The following is a 15,645-nucleotide window of genomic DNA, read 5'->3' as shown; positions in this document are numbered from 1 at the left end:
GCGTGCGTGTGATTTTCAGCTAAGTCCTACTTGCAGAATCTCTAACTTGTGATGAAGTTTGAGGAAGGAAGAACTCAGTTGGACTTTAAGATCATGGATTGTTTGTTGCATTGGCAGGTAGAAAAAAAATCTCTTGATATGAAAAACTGAGCACCAGCCCTGCATCTCTTGCTCACCATATAATGCCAGTAAACTCAATGGGAGTTTGAGGTGGCTTCAGTTTTTGAGTGCGCAAAGAATGGATGAGTGGGTGGGTCCTTGATCTGGAAGCAATGACCGAAAACTGAAGATGGGATCACACAGGGTCCTGTTAATACTATTACCCTACATTGAGGTGCTGAAAGGGAACATTTTACAAAGGCTTTTGTTTTAGCACACACATAATAAAAACGAATAATTATCGGCTACAGTTGTCATGGTCCGATATGCGTGTGATCCATCTATGAAAATGAAGATAAATGTATGTTGTTAGAAATAGTCAAGAATTGGTATTCAATTGTCTTCTACTAGGTCTGTCAGGTAACACTTGAAAAATCACATGTGCTGGAGTCCAGTATTAAAACGTGAAATTCAGGTCTGTACTGTGGGAATGCAGTCCAGTGGTAAACAGTGGTAAACTGCAGTCCAGTATCTTTAATATTCATGAGACTAACCTAAAGTAAGGTACATTTTTCATTGGCAGGTTTGGATACTTGCCAGCCTGGGTTGGTACCTGCCAAAAACATCTTAAGATTGTTGAGAAATAAAATATTTAATCTACCCGTGTTGTACTAATTTATTTCTTCCTGACTAAGAGACATGGTTTATGCACATATAGAATGGGAAAAAAGAGTGAAATGCCTGGGAGCATTTCTTACATGTATTAGGCACAATTTTATGTCCTGGGTTGTAGAGATGAGGTGAAACAAAACATCTGTGGATAATAAAGAGTTGTCTGTCTTAAATTATTATCAACCATAAATGTGTGTGTTGCCCCCAGGCCTTGTTCCTACCGCCAAGCAGTTTATACCGTCACGCCTCAACTCTAGACCAGCTCTCACTGAGAATTAAACAAAAAATAATTGTTTCAAACCACCAAAAAAAAAAATGAATTGTGGATTGAAAGAGCTGCTGCACCTGCCAGTAAGGGATGTAGCCTCTCAGCCCCAGGAACTGAAGATATTGGACTAAATCCTGCCCTGAGTTAGTGTGGTGAAATTCGAGAGTAACTCCTTCAACCCCAGTGGAAGTACAAGCATCAGCCCTCGAGCCAGCACTAAGGGCAATCTGAGGAAAGGTGTGTTTTGAGGCAAGGGTTTGGTCTGGTAAGATGAAGTGGCTGGCACTGGAGTCAACCTTGTAAGTCAGGCACACGTCAAGAGGAAGTGGAAATCGGCACCACAAGAAAAATGTTGTGCTGAATACTAGCAACATCTCCTGGCTCCAGCCACTGCTCCAGCCAGACCCCTAGAGCAGGCTGAATAGTAAAAACAAAGATCCATTAACATTTTCCCACAAATAAAAGTGCAGTTTGAGGTGTGTGATGATTTGCGATCAACTGTGCAGACAGTTGCTGCCTAGTTGTAAAAATATTTGAATCCTAAATATTCATTGATTGGAGCAGGAATGGTTATTTGGAAGAAGATTTATACCTGAAGCTCATTATTGGTTGGTCTCTTATTTAAAATATTTGTTATCCAATCAGGGGAGCTGAAACAATACCATGTGATGTGGTGATGAGCCACGCACTGTGAAGAGTAAACAGCTCGCAGACAACCCAGGAGCTAAAAATTATTCATCCAAATTATTACATGGTGAATTTCTGCAATAACCAACACATTAGGAGGACAAAAGATCAGGATCAGCTTGTGAAGAATTCATTAACAAAAAGGGGGCTAAATTTTGTAATGTAAATAACTAATAGTTCACTCAGCTCTAGTTTCAATACATCATATTGACAAGTAGTACTAGCTAATCTACCATACAAGACAAAGGAAGTATGACCATGCCATAGCTTAATGTGGTAAGTGGGAACCACAAAACAAGTATGACCAGGAACATCACAGGACTAAACCTTGGTTGGTAGGTGATAGTAAGTGTGGCTGATTGAAGAAACTGTATGACAAAACAAACCTGTGGTCATAGTCTTAGTGCATCTGACAGGGGTTAAAATTTAATAACAAGTAGGGCTGTCAAGCGATTGAAAAAAATAATTGCGCTTAATCACACTTAATAATAGAATACCATTTATTTAAATATTTTTGGATGTTTTCTACATTTTCAAATATATTGATTTCAATCACAACACAGAATACAAAGTGTACAATTTGTATTGGTATTCTATAATTAACAGTGCGATTAACTGCGATGAATTTTTTTAATTGCAGTTAATTTTTTGAGTTAATTTCATGAGTTAACTGCGATTAATCGACAGCCCTAATAACAAGCAACAATTCACAGGTAGAGTATAATACAGCTAATGAAGCCTCACACCACTCCAGTACAAAAGGTGGATGATGTTTGTATGAGAGTAGTGCCAGAGGATCTGGGCCCCAATCTGCTAATCATCCCACAAACACACAGTCTCTGTCCCACTGAGCTTACCCTCTTCAGAGACAAGTCAGACACAGGGTAGGAAATAGGAGCTATTGCTGTCCTCTTATTACAGATGGGGAACTGAGCCCTGAGAAATTGAGTAACTAGGCCAAGGTCAAACACATTGGCACAGTTGGGATCAGAAATCAATACTTCTTGTCTCCTGGTTCTGTGTCTTAACCACAAAAGCCGTCCTCCTAATACATCATATCTTACTCGCTGTCAGGGCTCAGGATTAGTAGCAACACCGGTACCAATTCTATTCTTACACATTGCAGGTATAGGTGTAGTGACAGTCACATGACTGACAATGGCCATGGTCCAGGCACCATGGATCAGAAGAAACCGAATGAAACGTGACCATACACACAGCTGCCTGTGGCTTAGGCAAAGCATTCTAGCCTTCCCCTGACATCCACAGATATCAGGGAGTAATGCCACGCTGCTGGTTTCATGCATAGATATTATTAATCATTGTTTTCTGTGTGTTAGGCATAAAGGACAGTGGAATGGTGAAAGCCTGATGTTAGCCAATAGTGCTGGGGCTGGGGGCTTTTGTATTACTGGGGGCCCCATGTTTGTGTGTGGGCTACAATCCCGTGCACCTTCTCTGCTGTGTGCGTGCTTGCCTGGTGCTGTGTAAACGAGAGCTGCTCCCAGATCCCTCTCTCCCTTTTATTGCCAGGTCTGCTCCAGTTATTCAGATGAGCTGCCTTCCCTGTGTCAGGAACAGCCCACCTTATCTGTTGCACATGTGGATGTTGCTTGTTCTGGGATGAACCAGATGGCTAGTTTGTGGCGGGCCTCCTTTCTCAGGATAAACTCCTCTGCAAAGACCTCAGTGCCTGTCTGATTTCCGAAGGGCAATATTTTCTCTACATGCTTTAGTGATAGCCTCCAGCAACCCTCTCTCTCTGCCCCACATAGGCTACAGGCCAGGTCTGTACTGCTGACTCTGCAGCATGGGTTGGGTTACTTGTGGAGAGCTGGAGTTGTACGCAGTGGTGGCTGACTTTGGGGGCTGGGTGTGCTTGCAGCAGCTAGAGTTCATAAGTACTGTACATGTGTGATACTTTGCATTCTCCTTGTTTGGCTAGGCAGCCCTCTGCTATTCATTCATTCTTTCTGTAGGTACCTTTTTTCCTGACTTGCCTCTCCTTCGTTGCCTAGCTCTTCACCTCTCGGCATCCCTTTCCTGTCTTAACTTTCTCCAAGTATACGTCTGCTGCTGTGATGGGCCTGGGGTCAGAGCAGTTACATGGTTCTGGAACAGATTCAGAATGCTCCCTGTCCTACTTTGTGTTGCCAGTCTGCATAGTCACTTTTGACATGGGCAATTTGCACTTCTGTAAGTGCTTAAGTCTTCAAACTAAAAGCTGCTGCTTCAAAACGCAGAACAAGTCAAATAATGAAAGAATATACCAGGGTGATGAGTTTACAACAGAGTAAAGACAGAGTCCCTTTATAAAACAGTACCTCATTCTCCAGCAATGCTTGTTACTCTTTTGTACTCTGTAGAGTTTGAGGACATTGCTCTACAATACTTCATAATTCTTTCAGAGGTAGCCTATGCCAACAGGTAAATCTTATGGGAGATACATTCCCCCTTCCCTGCTGCGGTTGTGCCTGACAAATCTAGAGGCAATTTTAGGCTGTGAAAAACATTGTGTCTCTACATAATTTTGTGTTTTACACAAAATGCAAAGCCATCATTCTGTTCTGTGGCTGTGGAACATGCCTAGCCCAGTCTGCTTTGGCCAAAGTCAAATACCAACATGTGAGACAGCACGTATTTTTAGCCTAAAAATTATTTGCCACCCTTCACAAGTTGTTGTTTGACTTTGGTTAAAAAGATGACTGGGTGGATCCCGCACCCACAAAACAAAGCATGCAGTTTCAAATGAATACCCAGGACACAAAGCTAGGATTGACTCTGCCTATATAATTTTCTTGGCTATATTTAATCTCTTAGATGTGTTTGGCAGATACTTTAAATTTGATTTACAATCAATATCTTTTGATCTGAAGGTGAGCTCCTGGTATCCCTCCCTCTTCTGACTGAAATATACAAGGGACCAAGTCAAGTCAATAAACTTACAGGTTCCAGTGGGTAATCTGTGTTCAATCTGTGTGTGTGAAATGTAATAAAGCTGGTCTGTCTGTATTTATTTTGGACAGGGTTTGTCTGGGGGTTTATTGTGATTTTTTTTTTTGGCTATAAACAATCTGGAAACCTCCCCCGCCCCAATTCAGAAGAATAAATATGCATGGCTTGTAATTCTGTTGCAGTTCTTGCGCCCAGCTGATACGGTGACGTGCAGTTTGGAGGCTTGGAGATTGGCTTTTTGATTTGGCTTCTTGCTGCAGTTGTGCAAACCTCGTTGTCTCTCAGAAGTCGGGCTCAGCGGCTTGCCTGGCGCTGTGATGCTGGAAAGTCTCAGCTGAGCCCCGATGGTGTGAGAGAAAAGGGGGAAGCCCAGCACATTCGATTGCAATTGGGGCACAATCCAATTTTTCCTCTTCAATCCCCATTCCTCCTCCTCATTCTTCCCCTTCCCACATCTCCCCTCCCTCCCCAAACTATATTGCACACCCCCTGAAGATCAAGGCCGGGGGATTTACCAACATTCAACCACCCCTCCCTGCCCCCGATTTCCCGATGCACTTGCCCACTCACCCTGACAGCTGCAAAAGAGAGCAGAGGTTTTTTAGCAAGCGAGGCAAGTTGGACTGACATGCAAAGGAGGACCCCGCGCCCCTCGCCAGTCAGTGATTAACCACCAGCTGCAATGAGCTCTGTTTAAGAACCGGCAGGATCTGTATTGGGGAGCAAGGCAGCCCCCCAGGAAGTCAGAAAGGCAACCAGGAGGGGTAAGTAAGAGGGCTCTGTCGGAAATGCAGGGCGAATGGTTAAGTTTCCTGCGATGAAGCAGGTCCTGATTTATTGCATGCGAATTCCCACAGAGGTATGGTGGGGGGCAGGGATCTCGCTGCGAGAGCATGCAGCAAGCAGAGAAGGGGTTTTAACATTGTAAACCCGGGCAGCTTCGTCCCATTCGTGCGGTTTTCCTGCCCCCCCCCTCCCCGGGGCATAGTCTCTCTGTGTGTGGGGGGACAGATGGAGATAAACCGGCTGCTGCAGCTTCCCAGCCCGGCGCGAGCAGCCTCTGCGCTTGGGCCAGGCGAAGAAGCTGGCGGGGTTTGCGCGGCAGGGGAGCTGCTGTTGTCGTGCTCCGGGGTGTTCGGCTAACGTGGCTCGGTTTCCCTCCCCTCCGTAACGCCGTGTCTCGGGGAGCAGGAGCTTTCCGGGGGGGGGGAGGGGATGGGTCCAGTCTAAAATAACAACAAGCCGGCGGCAGCAGCCGGGAAGGAAAACGCTCAGCCCGATGAGCGGTTTCAGACCCAAATCCGGGATTCACGGCAAACGTGCCGAGAGCCCCGACTGCTCCTGTGCAAAAGCAAGCGGCGGAGGCTGTGGGGCAGAAGAGGCAGTTTCCACTGCCCCCTCCCCGGGTTGGTGGGGCGGGCACGTTAGCCGGAGTAAATGCCTCTAATGCAGTGCTATAAATTTCTTGCTTTTCAATGCCTGACTCGGGCGAGGGAAGCAATCCGAAGGGGGCAGCGTGCAATTTGCAAAGCGGTTGAAATTGGCCAGGTGCAATTCCCCCTCGGACTGGAAAAAGCTTGCAGCAGCGTCGGTGAATCTCTGGGGCTGCAGGCGAGAGCGTTTTATTTGTATTTATTCCGGGGGGGGGGAGGCAACACTCGAAAAGCCCCCACAAGAATCGGGAGCAGGATTGCTATGAGCCCTTCCAAAGGCCAGGCAGCCCTGGAAGCCCCCGGCGTGTCTGCCTGGCTGGCTCTCAGCGCGTGCGATTAATCTCGCACAGCTGTTGTGCTCCATCCACTTGTGCTGAGATCTTGTTTACCTCGGTTTTCAAATATAGCCACTGCGCCAGGCTCTTCCCTAAATAGGGCAAGGGCAGTTTACTTTATAGTAGGAGACCGGGATTTCTGCTCTTCGGAAGGGGGTTACCCTGCTGCCCCTCAGGGCTGCTTATGCCTGGACCTCCCTTCCCCAAGAGGGAGAGGGGACCAGCCAAATACCGCCAAGCATAGGAAGACCTAGTACTTTCTTCTGTACCCTTTTTAACAATGGTTTCTTCCAACCCCCACAATCCTCTGAACACACACAGACACAATTTGACCTAAATGTTGAAAAATTTTATACTCTTTCTCCCCCCCCCCTTTATTTCCCCCTCCACCAATAAGACTCCCCTTGGGTCTGAAATCAAACACCTGTACATAAAAAAAGTGACATGCCCATTTTTCTCAAGCTGAATTGCCGTGTAATAATGGGGTTCCCGGCTTGCTTGGGATATCCCTGGGGCTTGGTTTTAGGGTTAACCTCCCCAAATGTACTTAAAAATTAAGGTGGGGTGGTGGGTGTTTGTGTGCCCTATAATGGCCTTTTTGTTGGGAGTGTCAGAAGATACATTTCTACTCACATCTCCCTCTCCTGATATCTGTTAGGGGGAAGGGCAATTTTGCTGAGCCATTTTTGATTCTAAGAGGAGGTCCTAAAGACAGAGCAATGGAAGACTGTGGGCAGCCAACATCTTCCCATTCAAAAGCTTGTAATCTGTTCGGCTCTTGCAGCTTGCTGTTGAAGCTGAGGAGAGCAGGAGCTGGCTGTAGGGGATCATTAAATCTCATAGGCCTTGTAGATAATTTGTAGGCTTGGTGCAATGGGGAGAGGAGAGGCAGCTTTCACATGTGGTGCTAATGGTCGGGGAAAAGTTAGAAACTTGCTCTATCTGCAGCTGGATTACAGGCATTTTATTTGCCTTTTGTGCAATTTTAGTAATGAAGGTAATTTGTGTTTGGTAACTCATGTGCTTGCATATAGGCTTGGGTGGTTGTCTTTTGCAATAATTTTTTTTCACTGGTTAGAAGTAATGAGTTAGAAGGAGAGAGGGCATAAACCCTCTATAAAGGAATATACGGTTCAGGAAAGAGGAGGTGTTTATCTTATTAGAGCTGTGACATGGGAGCTGGGACTCCTGATTTCTCTTCTCCGCTCTGCCACTAACTTGTAGTGTGACCTGGGGCAAGTCCCTCAACCTCCTTTTTTCTCAGTTTACCTATCTGTAAACAAATGGGTATAATACCTACTGCATGGAGGGGGGAGTTGAGGCTTAATTAACTGATGTTTATAAAGCACTTCAGCTCCTCAGATAAAGGGTGAAATATGTCCAAACACAAATCTTAATCTAATAACCTATAATCCCAATTAACATAGTTGCAAAATCAAAACCACCCAACACGCTATCCCAGAATTGGCACCAGCATGCATTTCCAAGGGCTTGTGGCTAAGGTGCTGCACTAGAACTTGGGAGATGTGGGTTCACTCCTTGCCTCTGCCACAGGTTTCATTTGGGATCTTGTGCAAGTCACTTAATCTCTCTGCAGTTCAGTTCCCTATCTGCAAAACGGGGATTATGACATTTCCCTGCCTCCCAGCTGGTTTGCAAGGATAAATTCATTTAAAGCTTCTGAGGTACTCAGATACTAAGGTGAAGGGGGCCATATATCTATCAAGAAATGGACATGCATAGCAGCACTTGCACTGTTCAGTATTCAGAATAAATAGCCCACTTATATGTAAAGCGATTGCTTAGATTACGACAAGTAGTGTTCCCAATACTCGTATCCAGACTGGATAGTCCATTATGTTTTGGATCATGCAAACACTCTCCATTGTTCCAAACGCCAATCTTCAGAATGACACCACTAGGATATTACACTTATATTCTAAGTATTAGTGGAATGCTTGGGTCATGTGAATACTGTACCATATCCCAGATGCTTTTCTGTTGGTGCTTACTGAGCATGTGCAAGAGTGTGAGCTGACCAGTACAGTCTGTATTGAAAATAATAGACTTGACTTGTTGTTGAGGAGAGCTATACGTGTCCCTTGCAGAGAGGTGAATCGTTTGCAATGCTGCTCCTGAATTTTCTTATCTTTGTATTTCAAAGGTTGTGGAATAAAAGCTGTAAGTATATGACAGCAGCAGAGTTACACCAGGGATGAATTTGTTGAGTATGTTTCTATTTTCCTCTGAAACACGGGGTATTGAAGCTGGATGGAGATGGTCTGAGAGTCTATGGCAAATCCTACTGCTGGTTAAAAGGTGGTTTGCGAAGGGACTTGACTAGGTCATTGACTCCTCTTGTGTTTTGATTTGGTGTGTATCCATACAATTGGACAGCTTCAGAAAGGCCTGACTAAATTAGACATCTTCCCTTTCCAAGGATAGGAAGTGTTATAATTGAGTGTGTGTCAGCACTTTTTAGAGAAACCACATTAAAACGAATCCTTCCTCCATGAAAATATTTTAAAACCAAGGTTTATAAATATAAATGGATTATCTGTTCTATTCAGGAAGATTTGGGATGGGGGGGATGGTTGTATTTTGACTGAATAACCAAGGAGCCTTTTGAAAACATTTTTGCATGTTTGTACAATTAAAAATGACTTTGCCTGCCAAATTTAATTTGTTTTTCAATCAGGGAGTAATATGATATAATTCTGTATTAAAAATAAATAATTAAATAAATGAAATTAAATTACACAAAAGGTGGGGAGGGGGGAAATCTGTGATGTTAAAATGGAAAAACCTCTGAAGCCAGGAAATTCATAGTTGAGCTGCTCCGGCATCCAATCACCCCTCTGTGTCCAGGTAATTTCACAGTTGTTACTGTTTTTGTATACCATTTATATTACAGTAACTGCTAGAGGCATCAGCCAGGTTGGGTGCCCGTGTTGCTAAGTGCAATATAAACATGTAGTCCATGACCATGTGCATCCTGAAGAGCTTATGCATCGTTAATACTTTGGTCTAATTCTGGTTGTTGGGCCGGGTGCGGGGCGGGTGGCTGGAGTTTAGTGGCCTGTGAGATATGGAAGGTCACACTACATGATCTGGTGGTCCCTTTTGGCCTTATGATCTTATAAAGCTATCATAGAATTTCAGCTGTTCTTGGGGTCCCACACTCTGCATGGCTACCTGAGAGCCTGGTCCTCCTGCTCTTGTTAAATTAAATGGCAAAACTCCCTTACACTTAAATGGTGCAAGTTCATACCGTAAGTGAAAGAATTTGTGGCATTAACTGGGGTTGCTTACCCCTCCTCTCCAAAAGAATCATGAACATTCCTGAGGTTCCTAACACATGTTGGAAAATTAGAGTCCTAGATTACTTTGGGGCTCATCATGGCACATAAGTTATTTAGAATGCCTTTTCCTCTTTACCCTTTTCTGCCTTGGCTATTTAAATTGTCAACTTTTTGGCACAGGGGGTCATGTATACAGCATCTCGCACAACGGGCAACTAACCCTGAGTGAAGGCTCTAGGCATTACTGTAATATAAATTATTAAAATAGTAATAACATTAAAGCATCAGTATGCAATGATGTGTCATAACGGGGTGTGTCAACCCGTCTTTCCAATGACACAGTGAAAAGGACCAGATGTCATAATGCTTGTGATGGATCATCACCGTGTACTTATTTTATCCTGTAGGGCAGGGGTGGCCTACCTGTGCCTGAGAAGGAGCCAGAATTTACCAATGTACATTGCCAAAGAGCCACAGTAATACATCAGCAGCCCCACATCATCTCCTACCCCCCTGCTCCCAGCGTCTCCCGCCCACCGTCAGCCCCGCTGATCAGTGCCTCCCTGCACCTCCTGATCACCTGTTTTGTGGCAGGAGGCTCGGGGGGTGGAGGCGGGAAGGGGTGGCTTGGGGGCAGGGCCTGTGGCAGAGCCAGGGGTTGAGCAGCGAGCACCCCCCGGCACATTGGAAAGTTGGCGCCTTAAGCTCCAGCCCCGGAGTCGGTGCCCATACATGGAGCTGCGTATTAACTTCTGAAGAGCCGCATGTGGCTCCGGAGCCACAGGTTGGCCACCCCTGCTGTAGGGCAAATTATAAACAGGTGGTGACCCCAGCCTTAACTCTGAATTTCCAGAGAGTTCCATTTTTAAATCCAGCCACTAGGGTTCATGATCTCCCAGCTGAACTTCCACTGATGTCACTCAGGGCAGGTCTACAGTACAGCCGGGATCGATGCTCTGAGACCGATCCACCGGCGGTCAATTTAGCGGGTGTAATGAAGACCCGCCAAATCGACAGCAGATCACTCTCCAGTCAACCCCTGTACTCTACTCATGACGAGAAGAGTAAGGTAAGTTAACGGGAGAGTTTACCCCATCAACCCCCCCACCCCCAGCGGTGTAGACCCTGTGGTAACTCGACCTAAGGTACGTCAACTCCAGCTACGTGAATAACTGTTGCGTAGCATAGGTCGACTTACCACGGTAGTGTAGACATAGCCCAAGAGTCGAGCATGGGGCTTAAGGGAGGTATATGGCTCTTAAGAGTTTCCTTACAATAGTTTTTGCTAACAAAAAAACCCCAAACCCCCCAACTGGCACTTGCCATGCTAACAATAAAGATAGCTTTTCCAGAGCTTCCATTTTCATTTGCTGACAGGTTATTTTAAGAGAGCACAATGATCTCGTTCCATTTGTTACTGTGGGACTAGTACCCTGCCAGGGGGCACAGATCAGCATTCACGTCACACTCCCTGTCAGGGCCGGGAAAGCTAATGATCCAACCAGTGGACCAAATTCGGTGATGAACCCTGGTCACGTGCCACCTGAGGCACATCGCGCATGCGCTAAGAGGGGGAGTATCCAGCCTCCTTTCGTCTCAGCCTCCCAGCTACAAGTACAGGCAGAGACATGGTGGTCAAACAGCAATCAACAATATTAATATCTTATACATCTAAAGGGCTTTTTATCCAGAAAGGTTTCAAAGAGCTTTAAGGCTAGATCCACAAAAGGATTTAAGCCCCTAAATCCAACATTTAGGTGCCACTGAAATCTTCAAAACCCCTAATCAGTTGCCACCTAACCCTGTAGGTTCCTAAAATCCCTTGGCATCTGAGTTTCTAACAGTGAGCATGTGTACAGCCACCTCAGTCGTAGCACCTGGGTGCCCATCTCATACCTAAACTCCAGCAGGATCCTCAAACTAGGCAACCCCCCCACTTATGAGGCCTGATCCAGTAGGCAGTCTTAGAGTATGCCTAAACCCGCACAAAATGGCCTGGCCAGGGCGGGAGGAATGAGAGGGTGGTGGCAGTAACAGCCTCTTTTAGCCCAGCAGTTAGGGAACTCACCTGAGAGGTGGAAGACCTGCTTTCAGATCTCTGCTCCACGCATATATATAAATAAATGAGAGAGCGAGTGCGTGAGAGCACGCACGCATTGTAGCCGGGTCTCCCACACCAATGCTCTCTCTCTGCATGTGTGGAGCAGAGATCTGAATGCGGGTCTACCACCGCTCAGGTGAGTGCCCTAATTGCTGGGCTGTAGAGCTATTCCTGCTCTCTCCTTGGCCCAATACATATTTAATTATTTATACACAGTGGAACAGCTTCGGCGGGAAAGACCGAGTTCTCATAATCCAGAATATCCCATAGTCCTGTTATTAAAGCACTCCCCTGAGAACTGTATGGGTTCCAATCCCTGCTCCACATCAGGCAGAGGGGAAAATTGGACCTGGGTGAGTGCCTTAACTCTCTTCCATGCAAAATACAGCTTAGATGCCAGACTCTAGTGGCTGTGCAACCCAAGCAAAGATAGGTGCCTCCCTCCAGGAAGTTTTTGGAAAGCGTAGGGGACAATTTCCTGGCGCAAGTGCTAGAGGAGCCAACTAGGGGGGGCGCTTTTCTTGACCTGCTGCTCACAAACCGGGTAGAATTAGTGGGGGAAGCAAAAGTGGATGGGAATCTGGGAGGCAGTGACCATGAGTTGGTTGAGTTCAGGATCCTGACACAGGGAAGAAAGGTAAGCAGCACGATACGGACCCTGGACTTCAGGAAAGCAGACTTCGACTCCCTCAGGGAACGGATGGCCAGGATCCCCTGGGGGACTAACTTGAAGGGGAAAGGAGTCCAGGAGAGCTGGCTGTATTTCAAGGAATCCCTGTTGAGGTTACAGGGACAAACCATCCCGATGAGTCGAAAGAATAGTAAATATGGCAGGCGACCAGCTTGGCTTAATGGTGAAATCTTAGCGGATCTTAAACATAAAAAAGAAGCTTACAAGAAGTGGAAGGTTGGACATATGACCAGGGAAGAGTATAAAAATATTGCTCGGGCATGTAGGAATGTTATCAGGAGGGCCAAATCGCACCTGGAGCTGCAGCTAGCCAGAGATGTCAAGAGTAACAAGAAGGGTTTCTTCAGGTATGTTGGCAACAAGAAGAAAGCCAAGGAATGTGTGGGCCCCTTACTGAATGAGGGAGGCAAACTAGTGACAGAGGATGTGGAAAAAGCTAATGTACTCAATGCTTTTTTTGCCTCTGTTTTCACGAACAAGGTCAGCTCCCAGACTGCTACGCTGGGCATCACAAAATGGGGAAGAGATGGCCAGCCCTCTGTGGAGATAGAGGTTGTTAGGGACTATTTAGAAAAGCTGGACGTGCACAAGTCCATGGGGCCGAACGAGTTGCATCCGAGAGTGCTGAAGGAATTGGCGGCTGTGATTGCAGAGCCATTGGCCATTATCTTTGAAAACTCGTGGCGAACCGGGGAAGTCCTGGATGACTGGAAAAAGGCTATTGTAGTGCCAATCTTTAAAAAAGGGAAGAAGGACGATCCTGGGAACTACAGGCCAGTCAGCCTCACTTCAGTCCCTGGAAAAATCATGGAGCAGGTCCTCAAAGAATCAATCCTGAAGCACTTGCATGAGAGGAAAGTGATCAGGAACAGCCAGCATGGATTCACCAAGGGAAGGTCATGCCTGACTAATCTAATCGCCTTTTATGATGAGATTACTGGTTCTGTGGATGAAGGGAAAGCAGTGGATGTATTGTTTCTTGACTTTAGCAAAGCTTTTGACACGGTCTCCCACAGTATTCTTGTCAGCAAGTTAAGGAAGTATGGGCTGGATGAATGCACTACAAGGTGGGTAGACAGCTGGCTAGATTGTCGGGCTCAACGGGTAGTGATCAATGGCTCCATATCTAGTTGGCAGCCGGTATCAAGTGGAGTACCCCAAGGGTCGGTCCTGGGGCCGGTTTTGTTCAATATCTTCATAAATGATCTGGAGGATGGTGTGGATTGCGCTCTCAGCAAATTTGCGGATGATACTAAACTGGGAGGAGTGGTAGATACGCTGGAGGGGAGGGATAGGATACAGAAAGACCTAGACAAATTGGAGGATTGGGCCAAAAGAAATCTGATGAGGTTCAATAAGGATAAGTGCAGGGTCCTGCACTTAGGACGGAAGAACCCAATGCACAGCTACAGACTAGGGACCGAATGGCTAGGCAGCAGTTCTGCGGAAAAGGACCTAGGGGTGACAGTGGACGAGAAGCTGGATATGAGTCAGCAGTGTGCCCTTGTTGCCAAGAAGGCCAATGGCATTTTGGGATGTATAAGTAGGGGCATAGCAAGCAGATCGAGGGACGTGATCGTTCCCCTCTATTCGACATTGGTGAGGCCTCATCTGGAGTACTGTGTCCAGTTTTGGGCCCCACACTTCAAGAAGGATGTGTATAAATTGGAGAGAGTCCAGCGAAGGGCAACAAAAATGATTAGGGGTCTGGAACACCTGAGTTATGAGGAGAGGCTGAGGGAGCTGGGATTGTTTAGCCTGCAGAAGAGAAGAATGAGGGGGGATTTGATAGCTGCTTTCAACTACCTGAAAGGGGGTTCCAAAGAGGATGGCTCTAGACTGTTCTCAATGGTAGCAGATGACAGAACGAGGAGTAATGGTCTCAAGTTGCAGTGGGGGAGGTTTAGATTGGATATTAGGAAAAACTTTTTCACTAAGAGGGTGGTGAAACACTGGAATGCGTTACCTAGGGAGGTGGTAGAATCTCCTTCCTTAGAGGTTTTTAAGGTCAGGCTTGACAAAGCCCTGGCTGGGATGATTTAACTGGGAATTGGTCCTGCTTTGAGCAGGGGGTTGGACTAGACGACCTTCTGGGGTCCCTTCCAACCCTGATATTCTATGATTCTATGATTCCAGCCCATATTTAGGTGCCTAACTCCCTGGGTGGGGGGAGGGAGGGCCTTACGACCTACCCCCCTTTCTTGGCATTTCCTACTAGCTGGCTTCGGCAAGTCCCCCACCTGGCATGTGCCTTTTGTGGATCCCAAACATCGTAGGCACCTAACTTTCCTAATGTATAGAGAGTTAGGCATTGCATTGCCTAAGTCCCTTTGTGGATCTAGCCCTTGGAAAGTATATACTCTTAGGAATCCCTTCAGTCTCCACATTGATAAGCAGCCACCACTGGAGCATGACTTGGCAGCTGTTTAACAGCACAAAGCAATGTTCTACAGCTGTTGAGGTAGTAATGTAGATTACTGCTGTGACAGACTGACAATATCCTGTAATACACTGAAGAAACCTTATGGAATTGAGAAGCTTTGTTGAGTTCAGTTTACCCTTGTTGAATTAGGGTTAACATCTTTGGGATACATTGTATTAAAAATGCAATTGTGTTTGGGTTATTGTACAATTCTGGTACCTTTTCTAGTAGGAGGGGGGATGCTAATGTACTTCTTCCATTATCAATCGTTAGAAGTCCTCTCCCTGGGGCGACATTCATACACTAGTTCAAACTGGATTCCCCAGAGACCTATAGACAAAAACTTTTGGAAAACCTCAGGGTTTTCTTCCTGACCGAGCATATGGACAGGACTCCTGGTCCACAGAGGGATTTGAATCCTCATGGGAGGATTGGAAGGACTTGGCCCCTTGAGACTGTGCACTTGTCCTGAGCTGAAGCTCTGATGAACTTCTAACCACAAGGTTGCTCTATTGAAAGACTGCACCTGCCAGACCCCTTTGTGAGAATGGTGATGATATCTGATAAGTCGGGCCCTACCAAATTCATGGCAGTGAAAAACACGTCATGGCCTGTGAAATCTGGTCTCCCCCGTGAAATCTGGTCTTTGGTGAAATTTTATCCTGTACTATACAGATTTC

At 46.1% G+C, this 15,645-nt stretch overlaps 1 protein-coding gene across 4 annotated transcripts in view; it reads left to right on the top strand.

Moving 5' to 3' along the window:
• Positions 1–4,914: 4,914 nt before the first annotated feature.
• Positions 4,915–15,645, top strand: part of SLC8A3 (solute carrier family 8 member A3) — a 197,212-nt gene continuing 186,481 nt past the window's right edge. For 2 of the 4 annotated variants that reach the window (XM_048853163.2, XM_048853162.2), the window contains exon 1: positions 4,916–5,445. The gene's annotated coding sequence lies outside the window, so the exon portion shown is untranslated. Of the gene's footprint in view, positions 5,446–15,645 lie in introns of all 4 variants that reach the window. The other 2 variants (XM_048853161.2, XM_048853164.2) reach the window with 2 other exon arrangements.

This window comes from Caretta caretta, chromosome 6 (genome assembly GCF_965140235.1).
Source record: "Caretta caretta isolate rCarCar2 chromosome 6, rCarCar1.hap1, whole genome shotgun sequence".
Classification (NCBI taxonomy): Eukaryota; Metazoa; Chordata; order Testudines; family Cheloniidae; genus Caretta; species Caretta caretta.
The sequence above is the reverse complement of the archived record's forward strand: the minus strand, read 5'-3'. Positions and strand labels throughout refer to the sequence as shown.